Genomic DNA, 15000 nt, shown 5'->3' on the forward strand with positions numbered 1-15000 from the left:
GTACAAAAGGATTGATTTAATTACTTGGAGTGGGGCTGTGGCATGGAGAAGTCTTGTTAGCGTGAAATGAAAGGGCCGCACTAGCCTCGCGCCGGCCTGAAGGAAAGGAGTTTGGCTTTAGGCACAATACCTAATCTTGGGATAAAGCTGAGTCCATTGTGGCCCATGAGGCCCGTCGCTAGCTTTCAAAATGGACACAACACATTTTTCCCTCAGTTAGGCCAAACTGGTTAAGTGCAAACCTCGTTCCCCTGCGAGCTTTTTAAGCGAGCACAGAGAGCAAGAAAGCAACAAGGCATGTCACGGGCTTAGAAAAAGAAAAAAGAAAGCCAGAGATAAAAATGTAGAAGAGAAGTCAATAGTGTAAATCTCACATTATGGCAGATGGAGTAGTATTAATTAGTGTACACTTCTTCAGCACACATATATCGAGTAGTGCCGGTGTGAACACTATTATCAGTACTAGCGGTTTAATTGTCATGAACCAGGCATCGCTATTCGGATGTTCAGAATAGCACAGTATTAGCGTACTGTATTATAAATACAAATTATGCTTAGCACAGCATTTTAATACACCATATAATTAGTATAAGTTGTACTAGAGAAAGTATCAGTAGTACCAGAATCATTAGTTGTCCAGTACTGGCATTAACATTACATTTGTATACAATATTAGTATACTATAGTATTACTATATACTAATTAAATACTAGCTATTAGAGGTCAAAAATCATACTGCAATATTAGTGTCATGCGATATAATAATTATATATAATATATAGTATTGTTAGCAGGAATATTTACCACGGAATGATTACATTAATAACGTACATACTGCACAATATTCTAATAAAAAAAAAGTATAATATAGAGCTTGTTAAATGAGAATATAGTATACTAATATTATATTAAATACTGACTATTAGCAGTTGATACCATGATACGAGTGTCTGTATATATGAAATACTAACCACACATTATTAATGCAGCTATATTGGTATTAATAATGCAATTAATATTAATATAGTATTAACTAACATAACATAAGCATTATTTCTAAATGTATTACTACACGTTGTTAAATAGATCTGATGTTGGTTATACACTGATTCCCATAGCAGATTTTCAACTCTTATTACAATTCTAATGATAATAATACTAACACAGTATTTACAGTAAATTACTGTATGATATTACTATGTTAATTAAGTATTGATAAGTAAATATAATAAGTAGTATTAGAAGTGTAATGAATATTATTAATACTAGCTGTCAAATTAATACTTATCAGGAACCTGTATCATTAATAGTATTGTTTGTGTTGAAATGTATGAGTAGGTTTGATACAGTAGTGGAGTTTAGCAGTAGTTATAAAAACATAAGCGGTCAACGTCTCCTAGTAATACTAGTTGAACAGAAATTATGAATAGTTTCCATTTATATAGCAGTTCTTGACAAAGTAACGAGTGAGACACAGCGATGAAATTAATAAAACACCAAAATGTTACTTTTATAATGTCGATTTTAAAAACAGAAAAGTGAAGGGGAAAAAAAAAGGCGGAAAACATCTTCCACCAGCAGCACTGTTAATATTTTAAGAAATGATTACTTTTTAATGATGCAGAATTGTATAATGGTTCGCTTGGTGTTCTAGAAGCTCACTGGAACACCAAGCAAGGAGTGAATAGTAGCGGTAGTTAACAAAATACTAACTGAAAATACTATTGGAGCAGCTAAAAAAAAAAACAAAAAAACAACCAACCTCCAGGTTTCCTTTACAAAATTGATAATTTTCTACACAGAGATCATATAAGGATATCCGTATCATGCGATGTTATAATATGTAGTAAAACAAGCTTTGTGTCTCGGGTTCAAAACCGAGATACATGAATTCGTCCATTAATTTTTGAAAATCCACAGAAAATTAGTTTTTTGATGTTCTTTGGTTTCTGTGCTACCGAGAGCAATTCCAATAGACTCTACCACACCGACTGATCAACACTTGCTGAACACAAGTATTTAAAACCCTGAATAAAGCTCCGAGCGGGTTTTCAATTTGCCACTGGTATTGTTGCCCCGACGTTGCTTGCTTTGCGGCTTAAGAGAAAGAATTCATAACCATAAGCGCTCTTAAACTGTGGGGTGAGGAGCTACCGGGATCGACAAAGTCGCTTTTAATGAGAGAAAAGTCCGCGGCTATACATACAGCGTTATCGCGCCGTCATTCATGTAATTGTTTGAAGATAGGGTTCCCTCTAATATGTCACACTTGTCTGTCTCCTTACTGCTGAGAATGCAAACAGCCGCTCTGCAAACAACCCGGATTCCCGAGCTAACGCCTAAGACGCCCCAAACTCGAGGGGTAAAACAAACAGCCAGCTTATAATAGATTTCCCCGTTTTTTTCCGCTGCCGTTTACACAAAAATGCTCATTTTTCTTCCATCATTTCACGTTAGAACAAAAGCAAGAGTGATGTATAAAATTCTTCATTTTCTGTCTGTCAACCTTCGGCGATCGCAAATGTCTGTCTGCGACCCCCCACTCTATTAAACTGCATTAAAAAAAAAAAAAAATCAATAAACATTATCACAAACTGACAGACTATCGGCTAGCCAGGGCTGCACCTTTCGCCTTAATCCCTGGCCGCTATCGCACGGTCTGGACAGACAGTTTACGTTACAAAACAACTATTACGCTTCTTGTCACTCCTGCTGGAATATTAAAGTGATGCATATAGCGATGGACAAAGTGAACGACGCACGAGGACGAGTTTAAGGTGAAATCATCTGAAAGCTTGTTGCATCGATTATAAATAAATTGCACTTGTGAGTCCGGGATTAATAGTAAATCAAAGTGAAATCAAATACAGAGAAATGTTTGAAAATTGTATATATTGTACAAATGCTTTCTGTCCAAGCCAACAGGTGAATTTCATGCCCTGAATTATCCTAATAACAAAAGGAACCCAGGTTTCTAAAATGAGCCTCTTGGGTTTGGGGGTAAACACAGATCCCATTCTCCTACTTTCCTTCTTATTTCGACTATTCCTATAACTTGGTTTGTGTGCTCCACTTTGGGCCTGTATCAAACACAGAGCCTGAGCTCAAGGGCTTTTGGGTGGGGTGGGGTGGGGTGGGGTGGGGTGGGGGGGTGGTGGGGGGAGCAGGACCCTTCAGGTAATTAATATTACACGAGTGGCAGATGAGAGAGTGGTGCAAGAAAGATCACCTGGTGAAGCCCTCAGGAAGAAAAAAAGGTGTTTCATTAAAAGGGCCTGAAGAATAAAAAGGCAGGAACAATGCGTTTTGGCACTCGTGCTCAACAGGCTCTCCAAGTCGTGGCTCGGATAAGAATGGCAACCTATCCCGGGTTAATAATCTCATAACAAAAGCTAAAAGACATCATCCTATTAACTAGTGATCTCCAGAGCTAATGCGAGGTACTTCCCAATGCCTTTTCTAGAGAACGCTGCTGTTAAAGAGAGAGAATTCAGGTTCCACCCCCCAGCAGGGGACCCGGCAACTTCTTTCACCCTTTATCTCATGCCCTTGTTTGGGACCTTTCAAGTGGACTCTGTGATGTGTCAGCGATATTATTGAGCTTTAGCACCCAAAAAGGAAAAGTTCCCCCTGTATTCTGAAAAAAATACACAAGGCCGTTTTGTTAGGACGTGTTCACGATTCGGAGATCGTTCGAATTCTCGACTCGTCCCCGAGGAAGAAAGTTACCGACACGTTAAAATCCCACCCCTCCACCTTCAACCCCCATGACACCGTCTCCATCTCCCTGTTGCACATTTTTACTCCCCCCCCCCCTTTTCTTCCATTTCCCTCTCTCTTTTTTCTCGAAGGGAAGATTAAATGAGTGACGCTGGCTGAAAGGCTGCGAGCCGAGGCGACACAAAAAGCGCTAAAAATTCTCATTTAGTTGTCTTTATTTTGCTAGCGCCATGTGGTCCTTGAAGATGTTGAAAACATGGGAAGCGAAGGAAAGATCAGAGCCGGCTCATTAGCATCGGGACAGAATTGGAGAGGCCGTGATGTATAGCAGCCCTGCTCTAGAGCTCCAGCGCGAGCGGTTGGTGGTAAGCTCTCCGTTTCATTGTGCTTTTGTCTTTTCTCTGGGTCTACCACACAGCAGGGAGCTACACTAGCCCTGGGTTACACAAGAGAATTATAGGGAATTTTATTTTTTTAATAATACAGAGTGTACTGGAAACACTGAGCGATGACGACTCGACGCTTCCACGATGTCCATATTTCTTCCGTGCACTTACATTATGGGTAATACACACCAGGATATTATAATCTTATTCCACAGAACTGCTGAATTCTTGAGTCTATTCGGAAGTCGTTGATTAATTTTCTATAACAGCTGTAATTCACATGTTCTTCTAACGTGTTCCTGTTTCTATAGTAACAGCTAAATTTAGAAAGACTAAATTTAGGTTGGACTCTCAACAAAATCTGTACCTATTAATGTAGACGTGCTGATATGAAGATTAAACATTAAAAAAAAGGAGTCTCCAGTGTCAGGGAGTTATCCGCTAGAGGAAAGTCTTCAGTACTTTGTCTGGTTTTCCTGTGACAAGTTAAAAGTCGAAGGTTCGACTTACGATTTTTCGATCTCACGATGACTATAGCGATAAGACAAAATCGCACAAATATTTACATTTTCGTGCAGCATGGGCGCATTTCCCGCCTTGTGGTGCCCAACTCTCGGCACAGTTCAGTTGTCTCGGTGTGAGCATTATTTTTACTGTGTTTTTTGGTGTTTCAAAGCCCAATTTTTGTCTATTTAGCGACACCACCGGACACAGAAACAGTGTGTCTGGCTCCGGTCCTCCACTAACAAACCGCGCTCGCCCACTGCCACACATATTTATATATTTATATACTGTATAGTTTATACATTACGACAGTGTAAATTGCTCTGTTTTGCTAAATTATGCACTGTAATTTGTTAAAATGTTACAGTATACTACCCCATACTGAACTCCATGCTTTAAAACATTTATGTTTACGCCATTTAGCAGAAGCCCTTGTCCAGAGCGACGTACAAAAGTGTTTGAGTTTCTATCAATGAATATATTTACACTGGTACGCTAGATTACAAACTTAAGGTTAATCAGCCTACAGCTCTGTTGAGAACATTTAAAAGATTTTTTATGTTAAAGACAAAGCGAAGTTGGAAAACTGCTAGTTTAAGTGTTTCAGGAAAAGGTAGGTCTTCCCCTGTCACTTGAAACTCCTGGCTAGTCTAGACCATGTTTCAACATTTACGAGTTACGATGGTGTCATGGAAAAGCATCGCCATCGTAAGTCGGGGACTACCTGTATATACATCAGAAAACATGACACATCTAAGACCTATAAGATGAAAAGTCAGTTGACATGATGCTATAGGAAAAACAGTCATGTTGAGATCGAAAAGGTTGGGCCATGCAACACTTTTGAAGTTGGTGTACTCCTTATTTACTTTCCTTCACTGACAGAATATCTGACAGGATTTTCTTGTAAAACAACAGCATAAGGTTTCAAATAACAACATGCCCCCGCTTAATCAAACATGGTGGTCATCTAGCGTGCCGTCTGTTAGCAAACAGAGCTAATCCTGCACCAATAATCATGCTGTTCTGGCAGCTAATCATCAGAGAGGCGTGGAAAAAAAAACCCTCGGTGCCAACAGTCTGCATCTCCATTTCACTTCTGCCGTGTCTAGCTGTAGCGAAATGGATAAAGGTCTAGATGGACGGGTTTATCGGACCCGTCCTGGTGGTTGGCCCACTATCTCGAACGATGACCCCGAAATATGTCAACAGCTCATTTCCCTCAGAGCAGCGAGGAAACTCCATGCGAGTCGTAATCTGTTGCCCCTTAAAGCCCTACATTCAAACGCTGCATCTCAGCATCTCTCCACACTTTCGCAAAAGTCGCGCTACACCAGGTATTGCTAAATCTCTCTGGACGCGTGAAAATACAAAAATAATACAATAATAAGCGAGTATCCTTTCTCACGTAGTTAAAGGTACCAGATACTTCAGGTTGAGGAATAGTAACTATTAAATGTATTGCTATTTAAATACTGTTTACCTCGAGTCATATTAATCGAACAACTAAAAGAAAACACAGGACAAACGTTAATATTTATACGTTAATAAACGTTTTGGCGTTAAGAGATGTCGAGAATCAATTTGGGTAAATTCATTAATAATATTTTTTTAAAGCTGATGTCATTTCTGATGCGAATTTAAATTGTAAAGATTATTAATTTTTGCCCCCCAAAATGGACGACCCTGCAGTATATCGTTTGTAGATTTCTACGACAACAAGCTTCCAAAGTGGCCCAAAGTGGTCAGTGTCAATACTTTTGGTGGCGCAAAAATCTTCTTAATGCCACGCTGCCTCCGAAAGTGACTCGGATCACATGTTACCAAAGTGATCAACAATCGAAGCAACAATAGCTACAGCAGGGAGGGAGGGGACTGGGAGGGAGAGGGGGAGCTCTGGGGCAGAATAAATTAATACTTGATTCCTCCAGCTTTGATGGAATTAGCCGTACTCCTTTTCTCAATGTGCCATGTGAATGTTCTTGCGTTAAATGATTTTTTTCTTCTTTTTCCTCCATTCATCTCCTTTTTTTTTTTTTTTGACAAGTGAGGCCACCCAGCAGAAAGCAACTGATGCAAAACCCCCGAGTAATCCCTGCGTTTATCTCTCCACCGTGGTTAGTCGGAACACAGTGGCCATTATCTAGTGGATTTGGGCAAACTTTCATTTATTTGTTGGCCTTGGGTATTCCCCCCCCCCACCTCCGACTCTGGTGCCTGGGTTTAGGATTGCAATCCACAACCACAAGCACCCCCACACCCCCTAAACCGCAACCCAACACCGCTTGCCATTCCTATGTAAATAGATTTGCATAGAGCCACAATGCATCTATCTGAGGCACTGATTAGTTGACAGAGCAGAGGCCTGTTGGCATGAGGGGTGAAGGGTTGGTGCATGTTGAAAACAGAATCTCCTCGAGCACTGGGGAAGGAAGACATGCATATGGATCTGGTTTTGCATGTGAGGAAAATCTTCGACGCGGCCAAATGGAACCGTTTCAGTTGGACTCTCGTGAACGCCGCTGTAAACAAGTCGACCTCTGCCAACCATTGGCTGTAATCATTACTGCTATGTGGGATGAATGTAAAAAAATAAAAAATTCTGGAAGGTCTGTTTTTTTTTAAATACATTTGCTGTGGATTTCTCATTTTTGTTGTTGTTTTTTTTTACAGGACACATGTTTACTCCTCCCACTATAGAGGTTAATCTGTCTACCTACAGAGCTGACGAACTAGCGCAACACTCTCGGCGTCATGTCCCCCCACACACTCCCCTCAGTAACGTCCTTCTTTCGTGTTCCTTTAATGGATTAATGCATCGCTGTGGAACCTACACTCGACTAACGGTTCTGAAAATTGACGCGACATTTCGAGCAGCATTTGACGTACCTGGGGAATACGCAACCAAGCGCAAGAGTAAAGAATACAAACCTAAATAACAAAGAAGCATAATGACACCTGTGTAACACCTCATGCCTGTCCTGAATCAAATAAAAGGTAACAGAAGCGCACAAAAAGTTTAATACAAATAAATAACGATAGAAGAAGCTCTAAAATCCCTAGAGACGATGAAACACGTTGAGAATCAGCACCACTGGTCATCTTTATAATAATTGGCAACAGCGACAGGTTCAAATAAGTAAAACAAATAAATAAAGGTTAGATATTATGTCAGTGCCTCTAATATTTTGAACACAATGACAGAAACCCTCTAAAGGACAAAATGCACAATAAATAATGTTATATCTATAGACATTTCAACCACAATGTTCTTGTGACACTACAGGACATTAATGATGAAGGAGAAGTAGATGAGGACAAATAAACAAAAAACAGGATGAACTAATGAGGAGATGGAAAAAAAAAAAAGGTCGATAAAGAAAATAGGGAACAGTAAGCGGAAGAGGATGATAAAGAGAAGGAAAAGGTATAGAAAAATTTAATAATGAAGATGATGAAGAACGAGACAAAAATTTTAAAAAAGAGACGATGACAATGCAAAGAAAGGGTGGAAGAGGAGAAGGAAGAGGAGAAAGGAGAAGAAAGAGGAGGTTAAAAAGAAAAAGAAGAGCAGCAATATGAAGACGGGTAGAAAGAATAGTAGTGTCCTATAAGACCCGTGTGTGTGTTTTAGTGTGTGGAAGGATGATGATGATGATGATGACGATGACGATGATGGAAGACAATCAATACCGTTTTTCATTAAGAAAATACATTTCAGTATAAACGACGTCTATTACTTAATTACGTGTAAACAAATTCAACATGCCAACTTCACAATCGGTTACTATTGAAGTGAGAAGAAAACATCTGGAGGAACATTCCTTTGAAGACATGGCACTGAGTGAGAAATGCAGGAGTGACTGATGAAGATGAGCAGAAAATGTCTGATTGGTTTCAAGGTCTCCTACTGCTGAGGGAAACATTGATAAGATTTTCACACATAGATGAAGTTTTATGGGCTGCATTATATCATTAATGCATTCCTGTAATATGATGATAAAGAAGATGGAGAAGAAGAAGAAGAAAAAGGCCCCAGATGCCTGGCTACATGGGGAGTGTGAGAGAGAGATTGTGTAAAGATGCGTACGGAGGTGCCACACTGTCAGCCTGTGTATTGCCGCTCCCCACAGTTCCTTTTTGATAACCTGCCCCTCCCTCTGCTTTAGGACCCCCGGTGTCTCTTCTCCACCCCCGGGCTATGCGCTAGAACAAATTTGAGCAGTGTCATATTGCACGCATTTCAACAAGACCAACACAGTCGCCGCCCTGTCCGCTTAATGAATTAAACCGAGCGAGTAATGGATGTGCTAACACTATTAGCCCTGCTTTCCATATCTGTGTTGTGGATTCTGCCGTTTTCCCTTTCTCTCCCTCACACTCCCTCCCCTGTTTCTCCCTCTCCCCATCTCCCTCTCTCCCTCTCTGTCAGGTCTGCTTAAGGACAAATTGGTAATGAGTCCCCTCCCCTACTGTAAGTACAGGACTCAATTCCGTGACTTATCTCTTCATCTCTCCCTAACGGCAGGACAATGGCGTTTAAATTGTCGTTTCCATTAGATGAAATAAGCTGGTTTGGCTTTCGGATTCGAGCCCCAGGATTGTGCAGAAACCCATACAAAGGCAAATGAACAACAACCGGGCTAGCATAGCAGGGTCTGTTAGCACATGAAAGCCCTAATTACAGGCCAGCCCCCCCTCCTCCCGTGTCATTACACTTAATTGTAAAGTGTGTCTTAATCGGTTACCATATGAAAAGGTCTGTTAATGGACCGCATGGCTAAAATTCAATTATGTCATCAGTGGACGATTTGTTAACCAAATAATGATCAATTACGCAAATGGGGCTCTGCGCACCCAAACCGGCTTGCTAAGGCCTTCACCCACCCCTCCCACCCCCATTAATATTCAACTTTCATGGTAATCGACTGATATCAACAGCATAGAAGTGAAAAGGAGGAAAATGAAGCATATGCTGTCAATACAGACGGGAAAAAAAAAACCCCGCAATGCTACAATGTAATCGAAAAAAGAGGCAGGATTAGTGTATTTTTGGCTGCTTCTCCGCATCATAGCAGCTTTTGCAGGCCGAGACACTCGAAGCTTTGGCTGAGTGCTACTGGAATGATGAAAAGGCCTTCGAGATGCTTCAATAAAAGAGAGATTATAATAAGCGGCGTCTATGTGGCGCCTTTTGAAAATGCTAATCGGGCCCATCACAAGCTGTCCGCTAGGCCATGCGTGGTGCGTCTTTTAACTCAACTTCATACCGACTATTAAAAAAAACAACAAAATAAAAACAACAAAGAGCGTCCACAGAACACCGCGGTGTGAGAGAGGAGAACTGAACGAAGAGAGAAGGACGGGGGCTCGTCACAATTTCCATCAAGTTATTAAATACAATAATAAATCTATATTACACACCTCGGAACGAGAAGACTATCTTGCAGTAAGCAACAAAACCCTCCCAGCCCCCGAAACCCCCCCCGCCCCAACTGGCTCCATCCACCGCGCGCGTTTTATCTTAAGATTTTCAGACAATGCCTGGAGGATCCCGTTCCCTAATCTTCCTAAAAATCCCCTTTCATCCAACTGTTAAAGAATGTTTGAAAGGCTGACACCAGACCGAAAGGAGAAAGAAGGAAAAAACCTGTCCTCACATGGGCGGGGGGTCGAGGATGGTGTGGGAATCGGGGTGGGTGGGGGTGTCGGAGCGCAAAGTCGGTGTAACTCAACTAACGGAATTGTGATCTCGCGCTAAAAGGTGGCGCGAGACCACCGGTCGCCTCGTTCTTTATAGCCTTTCGCTGACTCCCGGATTCACGAGCCTCTAACGGGCCCTGATTCTTATACATTTCTACACTAAAAAGCAATGATTCATGGAGCAAAGCAAAGAGTCACCTATAAAGCGTGTATTATATATAATGCATATTATAAGGTGTAAAGATTGTGGACACATTATTGACGATACTGATGTTAACAGCCCTTTGAAGTTCTTTGTGTGTGTGTGTGTTTGGTGGGGGGACAGAGCGAAATCCGGCATTAAATCTGAAGAGCCGGTCACCTCCTGATCTGGCTCTGGCCTTTGCGGCCGCTCCAAAAGGACCAGCTTTATGAGGCAAATTCCTGCGTTTGTCTCCAGGCTTACTTACTGCTGCTCGGCGCGCATGCTTGGCGGGGAGGCTAAATTAAGTCTTTGGTCTTTGAAATTAGAGTGGACAAGGTACCAAGTCCGGAGAAAGAAAGCAAAAAAGAGAGAGAGAGAGAGGGGAACGAGAGAGAATAATAAAAAAAAGAGCTTTTGCAACAATGGCACAACATACACGCACACATGTGAGTGTGTGTGTGTTGATTCCCAGAGACATCCTCTTCCTCAGAATGACAGGTATTACACTCTAAACACTTTTTTCCACTCTTACTGTTGAAAGATTATACCGGTTATCCCATTAATGCTGCGGGGAAATGCCATTCTTGTGTCTTTAAGCTCTTGCATAGGAGGTCAAGAGGAGTACGCAACCGCTTACACGGCCGCTGTGGATGTAATCTTCCCAAAGTTACAATAATTAATGTTAAGCTTCTTTAAGCAATACGTTTCTGAAAGAACTCGCCTGATAATATACTTAAAGCTGCGCGGGCTGTTTGTGTTGCCCGAGCTCGGAGGCCGAATCTCCATGCTGCGCACGTAGACGAGCTTAAATCTTCGGCAAAACTAAAAAAGGGGCTGGATATTAACACGCGCACACAAAACGGGGACACACACTCTCAATTATTTCTGTCCGGCCCACATAACAGGCAAAATGAGAACCAACTATTAATTTAGAGTGAAGAGATAACCAACAAATGTGCGGAAGCTACGTGAGAATACGCAAATAGCAAAAGAACCGACGTTATGACGCATCCTTGCGCAGATATCCGTCTTGAATGATATCTGTGACCGAGATGAACGGAAGGGGGAGAGAGAGGGAAAAAAAAATAGAGGGGAAAAAAAAAAGGGAGGGATTAGAGTGCAATAAAACCTGTGTCAGTCTTATCAGGCTCGAGTGCAATTTTTAAACATATGTTAATCTGGGCTAAAACTCGTCCTTTTCCCTTTCTGGCTGCGTTTTGTTATCCGTCTTATCGAGCGCTCGGGAAGGTGTGAGCTTCGCAGAGTGCCTTTAGAAGCCATTATTTTCATAATTGTGTGCATTGTGCTGGGCTATAAGGCGATTTGAAAATCATATGCGTGCGCGAATGCATAAATAGAGATGGATGTCGGGCAGATGCATTCAGAAAAAATCTCAAAAGGGACACGTCGTCGCTGGAAAGATTTCAATGGCGCACCGGGACACGTTGTGGTGCGACAGAATGGCGGGTCATGGGAGTGAATAGATACGATTTTTTCTCAAACGATCAATCCATTCGTATTTGATGTGTTCATTAGAAACAGGAAAAAAAAAAAACATCCCAGTGAAAAAGAGTGAGGAACCGTGTTGATTGGACGCATATTTGTTTTATTTTATTACTGTTAACATTTTTTCCCCCTCCGTGTGAAGGACACTTCTCCCTGTGGTAAAGGAATAACGAGTTCATTAAGCGTGAGCTGCAGCGAGAGCCCCGAGCGCCCAGTTCTGCCCGAGCTCGCATCATTAGGGCACCGGCGTAATTAAGAGTTGTTAGAAAGCGAATTCTCCAACTGCAGATTAGAAAATTAAACTATTTACTGATTACATATTAATAGAGGACAACAATGGCGCTTGCCATAAGCTTGGAAGGCGACCAAGGAATAAATCTGTGTACTTAATTACTATAAACAATGGTTGCATGGAAATGGAGGGTTTTTTTTCGTCGCTGCGCTCCCTTCTGTAATGTGCCTGATATCAGAAGACACTTGACAATTCTTGTTCAATTATCTCCGTTCTCTAATGTGCTGTGAACTGCGCACGGTAAATAAATTAAGCGGCCCAATTACTGCCAAGTCTTCTGGGGAGAGCTGACTTGACTCTCAAAAAAGAAAGAAGGGGGGAGGAAAAAAAAGGGAAAAGAAAACAGCAGCAAATTTGGCGCACGGCACATAATCTAAAGAGGGAGAGCGCGGAGCGACGGGAGGAGGGAGGAAGAGGGGAAAGAAAATGAAACGGAAAGACAAAGATGAGGAGGCAGAAAATGAGAAGGAGTTAAAAGGTTTACATCGATCCCATTTATAACACTCGCGATCGGCTGAATGAAAGCGGTAAATGGATAACGAACGAATGAATGAAAGAACGACTGAATTCATGCAGAAATGATCTTCGGAGGGGCTCGTGAACCTTAATGGTTTTTTTTCTGGCTTTTACACTAATTTCCTGTACACAGTCTCTCTCTCTCTCTCTCTCTCTCTCTCTCTCACACACAAATCCCAATAACACACAAATGGCCAAAAAATGAAACTGAATTCTGATTACACTTTTCCAAGGAGTGCAATCGATCGATCGATCAATCAATCAATCAATCCGTAAATAAATAAATAAGAGAATTCTAGCCGGTCCTAATGTAAATTAGAGCCAAAGCCTGAAATGTTGTTAGTGCATTTTGTTCTTTTTTTTATTTCTTCTACTTGCACTACCATTTTGTAATATTGAATCAACATGTACGACCAATGAGGGGGATGCGATTCGCATCTCGATGCATAGGCAACGATACGATACTTTAAAGATATGAAGCAGCTACCGATGCGATCCGATTCGCCCCTATCCGATTTCCATTCTATTCGACACAGTGTGATTCCATGCAATATGATGCGATGGAAAAAAATATGATGCCATGCAATTCTATGTGGTACAAATAGTTCACTTTTATATCTTTGACTCAGCAAATCATCAGTTTACTTAAGTGCCTTCTGACTTCTAAAGCATGGTCCCTTTCACGCCTTTATAGTGCAAAAAAATAAATAAAAAAAACCAGAGTTTTCCTGTTCGGTCTGCAGGACGTTACAGCTCTACCTCTGCCATGTTAATCTGTATTCTACATGAAACTCAGGACACGCCTCTGTCTCCGTAGTGTTGTTATGATTTATATTCACGTAGCAGCAGCGGCGCTGAGAGATCGCGCTCGAGAAACTGTTCAGCGAGGAGAAATCGATCTACGAATAAATTATTTATTCTAAATAATAAAAAGTATAGCTAATAATAAAAAGTATAAATCGTACCTTCCCTTAAATATGTATCGCTAATCACATCGACTTACAATGACAGGAGAACGTTTGAAAACACCTGGACACCGTGTATACGCTCTGAAACATCATGGTGTTCCTGTAAGCTGGATCAGGTTTCTTTCATTAGCTTTTAAAGTCAATCCTTCAATTGTTTGTAAAAAGCAAACAATATACACCAAAGTTTCAAAACCTCTCCCCTTGATGAAACCACACCACGAATAAGGAAAAGTATCGTGTAGGGTCATATGCGACTACTGGAAACCAGTCCAGATGTTTTCAGATGTCGGTGTGTATGACGTGAATAGGAACCGACCGCGATGTAATCGATCATCGGGATGTGCGAATCGTTCGAATGCGAAAAACGCAGCAATACTGATCGTTAGGATATATACTGTAAGCGTATGAAGGCATCTTTTCCGGATGCTTTTTAATGCCGTTTGGATCAGAAGTGTGTATGGAGTGTTAATGGTTCAACAAGTATACTATAGAGCTTAACGTTTAAATATAAAATTTGTCGAGTGCAACTATACGTATACACGGGTTGGGAAATGAGAAACAGGATCGTATCTCTTTAGTAACTTTCAATTTTTTTTATACACACACACACACACACACACACACACACACACACACACACACACACACACTTGAGCATGCTGATCTATCTCGGGCTGTTTGGTTTGTGTCCTGAGCGGCTAACCGGCTTGGGTTCATATCACATCACAAAAAAAAAAAAAAGCAAAAAAAAAAAAAAAAAAAAAAAAAGCCCTTCAGGCTCTCACAATGGCTCCGGTGTCTGTAGAGTCGAGACCAGCCGAGAAAGAGATGGAGGGAGAGGAAGAGGGAGGGGTGGTGGTGATGCTGGCAAAGGCAAAATGGAGATAGTCTTGATATGAGAGCAATGTGACCGGGAAGCGTATATAAACCAAAAGCATCTATTTTACCCCATCTTTTCTCTCTCTCTCCCTCTCCTTTTTCTTTCCATCACACGCTGCATGGCTGGACGCTCTTGTCCGTTTTTAGCCGCTTCCTGTTTGCGGAGCATCAACTTTACCGGATTCGAGATTCCTCACCTCACCCTTAGACACCACGGATTTTTACACGTGCACGTGTGTTTGACAAATACAGGTAGAGGAGGCACGAGTATGTACGTATCTATGTGCACATGCCACTATTTTACGCTCCTCTCTAAAATTCCCTTTTTGACACACACACTCT

The 15000-nt window shown here is 41.4% G+C and overlaps 1 protein-coding gene across 8 annotated transcripts in view; it reads right to left on the reverse strand.

Moving 5' to 3' along the window:
• The window catches only part of ehbp1 (EH domain binding protein 1), a 163147-nt gene that overhangs the window by 13912 nt on the left and 134235 nt on the right, over positions 1 to 15000 (reverse strand). The gene's annotated exons all lie outside the window — the stretch shown is intronic.

Source organism: Silurus aristotelis, assembly GCF_946808225.1.
Source record: "Silurus aristotelis genome assembly, chromosome: 6".
Classification (NCBI taxonomy): domain Eukaryota; kingdom Metazoa; phylum Chordata; class Actinopteri; order Siluriformes; family Siluridae; genus Silurus; species Silurus aristotelis.